This window comes from Euleptes europaea, chromosome 3, assembly GCF_029931775.1.
Source record: "Euleptes europaea isolate rEulEur1 chromosome 3, rEulEur1.hap1, whole genome shotgun sequence".
Lineage (NCBI taxonomy): Eukaryota > Metazoa > Chordata > Lepidosauria > Squamata > Sphaerodactylidae > Euleptes > Euleptes europaea.
Genome location: NC_079314.1, coordinates 64,003,688 through 64,009,528, shown reverse-complemented (window position 1 = coordinate 64,009,528; position 5,841 = coordinate 64,003,688). Strand labels below are relative to the sequence as shown.

General features: G+C 40.5%; 1 non-coding gene across 1 annotated transcript; it reads right to left on the bottom strand.

The window, feature by feature from the left end:
• Nucleotides 1-4,480: 4,480 nt before the first annotated feature.
• Nucleotides 4,481-4,552, bottom strand: TRNAS-GGA (transfer RNA serine (anticodon GGA)). The gene has a single exon. It is a non-coding gene; the product is annotated as a tRNA-Ser (tRNA).
• Nucleotides 4,553-5,841: the final 1,289 nt, after the last annotated feature.

Genomic DNA, 5,841 nt, shown 5'->3' with positions numbered 1-5,841 from the left:
CTTTTGTTGATAAAGCACTCTTGAGCAAATGCATATATCTGCCTCTTGACAAATGCAATATCAGTCTGTTTACTTCTGAATACCAAGGGCATTCTTTTCTCAGAACCACTTACTGGATTCCTTGAACCTAGCAGCACATGAGATTTTATACAACTGCATTAGTTCAGAAGATGAAAGGGGTTTTCTCTCTCTTGCTTTGTATCATTATTGCACTTATAGGTTAAAAACAGGTAGAGGACATTGCTAAACAGGAGTAATATAATATATGCTTTCTAGTCCCTTCCCATCCACATAACAGCAGATTTGCTACAAAAGTTCATGCATGGCAATGAAAAAGTTGTTTCTGTTGGTGGCAAAATTTGTGTAAACAATGTCCAGGAAAGGTTAATTTCATCATATGTAAACATGGTTCATCAAGCTTATAGATTTTTAATATCCTGACTACAGACAGGGTGGAGCTGAGTCTCAGAAATAGATATACTTTGTATGAAGATGGTTCCAGCTTGAATCCTCAACATCTCCAGCTAAATGGCAATGTGGAGACTTCAGAGAGCTGCTGCCAGTCAGAGTACAGAGTACTGACCATGACAGAATGATAGCTTGGCACAATATAAAGCAGCTTCGTGTACAATATTGACTTATTTTGTTAGGTATAAAATAGTAAAGAGGCAACTTTAGCAGGCCTGTGCTCATGTAGGAAAGCAGCACATGTTTTCAAGTCAAATACACTGAAGTGGGAAAGCAGAAAACAACAGGAGAGAAAGAGCCTCAAATGTGTGTTAGAGTTAGTAATTTATCATTACTTATGAATTGTCCTCCAGTGCATTTCAAGAGCAGTCTTTTGCAGGGGCAGTCTCCATATATGTTGGTGTTGCACGATAAAAGCAGCAGCAACAAGAAGGAATTAAGGTAAAGAAGAATAGATTTATGGTGACATAAATTTGGGTGAGCTCCATAGAGATACGGGGCAGGGCGAACTTTCCCAGCATTTAAAGCCCGTCTCCTCCATTGAGATGCATTGTGAAGATCACACTAAAGAATCTGAACATAGCCACTTTGCCAATGCTTTTCAATGGAGGAGGATGGGGTGACCCTTTTCAGACCCCATAACTCTGGACACCTTGACCCAATCTTTACCAAACTGGGGGGTTCTTGCAAGAAGAGTCCCTTCTAGCTACCATGAAAATTTGGACCTCTACTTGCAAAAATGCCCTCGCAGGAGCCGCGGAAAGCCCCATAGGCTTTATTGGACCCGAATTTCTTGGGAAACCCGGGAGAAGCCGGATTCCCATATTTACCAGTATGGGAAATTTGGCTTTTCAGGTTTTCCTGAAAAAAAAATTAGGACCAATAAACCCAAACCCGAATTTTAACGAATTTTTTATTTTTTTGCACAGCCCTAACTAGAACCTACTTTTAAACCACTCTGATGGTTGGTGAACAGGTCAATGTAAGTTAAGGGAGTAATCAATCCAAAGTAAGTAATTCTCAGAATGCTTGTGAAGTGTGTAGAGCAAAGGCAAAGGGCTTGTCTCGTAAACTTTCGTATCTGTATTTGAACTCAGTTTTGGATTTCAGCTGTGAAAGTAGTAGAAAATCAAGGCTGTTACCGTTTCTCTTCCAAAACCTGCTAATCCACTCAGGCAATTATTAAAAGAACACGCTGTAGTTTGAGAGCCCAAAAGAAACAGCATACGTATTTTTTCAACTATGCTAATGGAATTATAAAATTAATGTACATGGGATGCAATTTGCTAAATGTTTGCCAAGTGGAGTTCTCTCTCTCTCTCCCAGAATGGTTGGTCTAAGGTAAAACTTAAGAAATATTTATATTGTCTCATTTTAAAATATGCTTATTCTCCACTTTGACATACTGTAACATATGAAACAGCTGGATATATTTAAGATGAACAGCGTGAAGCTTTAATTAGGCTCTCTTTAGTTAATAGCTTTGAGAATGTTATTTTATTAAAGAGCTTTTTGCTCACCAGGCAGGTTTTTCTAAGCTCCTGCCGCTCTGCCTCATAGTGGATACCAATGTCACACCAATCCCTGGGGGACTATTGGATGCCACTACACGACATTCCTCCCACCGAGATTTATGGCATTATAAGTTAATGCTTATAGTCACGTTTTGTTCTCAGTGTAAAATGTTCAGCGATATATTACTCTGTATTAATGTTTATCAGTTAATAGCCAGCTGGGTTATTTTCCCCATGAAATAGTTGTTGCCACTGAATCCATGAAAAAGGAAAATTTGTAATAAAGGTAAGCTTCAAATAAATTTGCCACCCCCATATGTATTATGGTCGTTGGAGATAATTCTACAGTGGTTTTCTTAGTTCAGAGTTATCAAGTGATTATGAACTTAAAAACTGCTCAAACTCATGAAATACAACCCATGATGTTTCATAACAGAGCATAACAAAGAAAACCACAATCTGTATTTTAAGAACCACATAATATAGCCATTGCAAGTTTCTGTTCACAGTCAGGCATGAGGGTCTTTCTTTTATCTTTTTTCCCTTTCAGAATTTGACTAATTTTATTTTCCTCTCTTTGGAGGTCCAGCTTAAAAAATATCCTGATGGTATCATTTAGCAGAAAAAGACTAAAGCAAATCACTGCTCCCTAGGTCTGTCCTGTATTTTTAAAAACATATAGAACTTTAAAAAATACATATTATGCCTTAATTTTATAGGTTTTAATCCCTAGCACTTCAAATATAGCATCAGAGGTATTTAAGCAATTGTGGGATGACTAAGAAGGGGTTGTGAGATGCTTTAAAGGAATAGATTACCCGGTTAAGAAGGCTACAGGAAGGCAAAGGTTTCCTTCCCTGTGAGGGAAACTACTAGTAAAAACATGGGATACATACTGAAATTCAAGATAAATTGATTTTAAGGGGTTGGGGTTTTTTTTACTCCATTGGAGAAAATTTATTTCCCTCTGCAGTTCGTCTCATTCAGAATTCTGACTTCCAGAATAAACATTATGGAGGTTTCAGAAGAAGATATAAAATGGTATGAACTGATCAGTCTTGAAAAAAGAATCTTGGCCCTATAATAGGAACTCTCCAAGATTATGCAATTTCCACCCAGTTATGTTCTGTCAGCTCTGCAGGTAGAGAAAACGGCTGCTCACAGAGAAAAAGCTATTATGGCACCAAGTGGCTAAATGTAGACATGTAGATTCCACAGAAGGTGGGAACCAGGGCTGACAGAAGAGTGCATCTCTAGTTAGAGACCAAAAACCCATAGCATGAGTGAAATAAAGTAGGGAGTCCCATGGCTCCTAAGGGACAGACAGAATTTATTTATCCTTTCATTAATTTAAGCTTTCATTAGTCAGAGCTGAATTCATTGTAGGCACCTGATAAAATGAGCTCTGGCTCAGAAAGACTTATGCAAGAATAAATTCTATTAGTCTCTAAGGTATCACAGGACTCCTGCTTTATTTTGCTGCTGCAAACTAATATGGCTACCTATCTGGAATTCACATTATGAGCAATTTGCATTCTTAAAGTCTGGAGAGTCTCTTCCTCACACTGGAGACAGAAGATCATTGAATAGATGTTTCCTATTTTCATACTGACTTATATATTTTGCCAAGAGTTTCAGTTCTTCTATTTTTTGCTACTGGTTATATGGATTAATTTGTATGATGTATGCATATTTACACTTTTTTCGTGGACTTTTATATTTCCTCCATCTTTTTTTGCAGCAGCAAGGTGAGTTAGAGCCATTACAGCCCCAAATCTTGAACAGCTGCTACAAGTGAAAGCAGCAAGAGCATCTCAACTGAGCAGCAAACTATAAAGACAAGCAGAGCAATCATGGGAACTGCAGTGGCCTGGGATGGCCACAGAACCTCCACAGAGACTTCCCAGCCACCGTGGAGGGGAAAAGGGGGTTTAAAAACAACAAAAAAAGACCTTAAAATGGGGGAAAGGCCCCATTGCAAACAGTGATGGTGTGTCACCAAAATTGGTGGCACAGCAATGCCATTGCATTAGGGGGCATTCCAAGTGTGAACAGGGTTAGGAAACTGCTGCCATGGTCCAGGGGGCCAGTGTAAGTGGCCCTACAACAGTGTCTGTGACAGTTTGCATGGTGCAAGTGGCACAGACACTGGCATCAGGGTTATGTCAACTCCTAAGAGCATTCAGGCCCCCCTTCAGGATTGCACAGAAAGTGTCACAGGGCCTACAAGCAGTCATAGCAACGGTAGTGCCAACAAAGGTTCAGTATTTCCAGAAATACAGCTAATTAATTGTATAACTCAAATAATTCCCATGTATATTAAGAAGACAACCAATTGTGAAAACTATAGCCTTGAACATATGAGCACATGAAGCTAACTTACACTGAATCAGACCCTCGGTCCATCAAAGTCAGTATTGTCTACTCAGACTGGCAGCGGCTCTCCAGGGTCTCAGGCTGAGGTCTTTCACATCACCTACTTGCCTAGTCCCTTTAACTGGAGATGCCAGGGATTGAACCTGGGACCTTCTGCATTCCAAGCATATGCTCTACCACTGAGCCACAGCCCCTCCCCTATGTTTTATGTTGGGGAACATAAAACAAACAAACATACTAGGGTTGTGCATATTGATAAACCCGGACCGAATATAAGCCTGAGAAAGGCCTTTTGGGCTTCTTTCAGATTTAATTAAAACCAAATCTTAAAACTGGGAATAAAGCCGAATAGCCGATCACTGAATCAGCCAAATAGTTATTTGGGTTTTTTCAGCTTTGGCTTTCCCCTATGGGAATTTATTTAAAGAGGCCTGGGGTAGCCATTTTTGGAGGTAGAGTTCTCAAATTTTTAGGCTAGCTTCAAGGGACTCTTCTTGCATTAACCCCAAAGTTTAGGGAATATTGGGTCGGGGGGTCCAATTTTATGGCGTCTCGAAGGGGTCGCCCCCACTCCTCCATAGAGAAGCATTGTAATGTCTGGAATTCCTACCATTAACAGGCTACTCTCACATTTTCAAAGACTCTAACAGTATATTCCATGTTAACTTGTGTTTCCAGAACACTACATGCCTTTTGAGATCAAGGAACACATAGTTGGAAGGATAAAGGAGGTAGATCCGGATCTGAGAAGTCAATGGAACTATTAGATCCAAACCCCATTGTTACAGGCTCTTCACTTTCCTGACTAATGAAGATTTCAAGGTGGCACTTCCAAGCATAGTTTCTTTTGAGTAAGAGAACAATGAAGACATGTGATAAATCTTTATAATATTTGCTGTATTTACTGATGTATAAACTAACAATAAACATAGGTGTAGCACCCTGACCTGGATGGCCCAGGCTAGCCTGATCTCATCAGATCTCAAAAGCTAAGCAGGGTCAGCCCTGGTTAGTATTTGGATGGGAGACCACCAAGGAATACCAGGGTTGCTGTGCAGAGGAAGGCACTGGCAAACCACCTCTGTTAGTCTCTTGCCATGAAAACCACAAAAGGGGTTGCCATAAGTCAGCTGCGACTTGACGGCACTTTACACACACACACACACACACACACACACATGCGCGCACACACACACAGCATCAATAGGGTAGCCAACCTCCAGGTGCTAGCTGGAGATCTCCTGCTATTACAACTGATCTCCAGCAGATAGATATCAGTTCACCTGGAGAAAATGACAGCTTTGGCAATTGGACTCTCTGGCATTGAAGTCCCTCCCCAAACCCCACCCTCCTCAGTCTCCACTCCAAAAACCTCCTGCCGGTGGTGAAGAGGGACCTGGCAACCCTAAACATCAATAGCAAACAACAGTGCCCTTGCAATTACTGAGTTTAGAGCATACATTGCTAATAATGATTGCTCCCA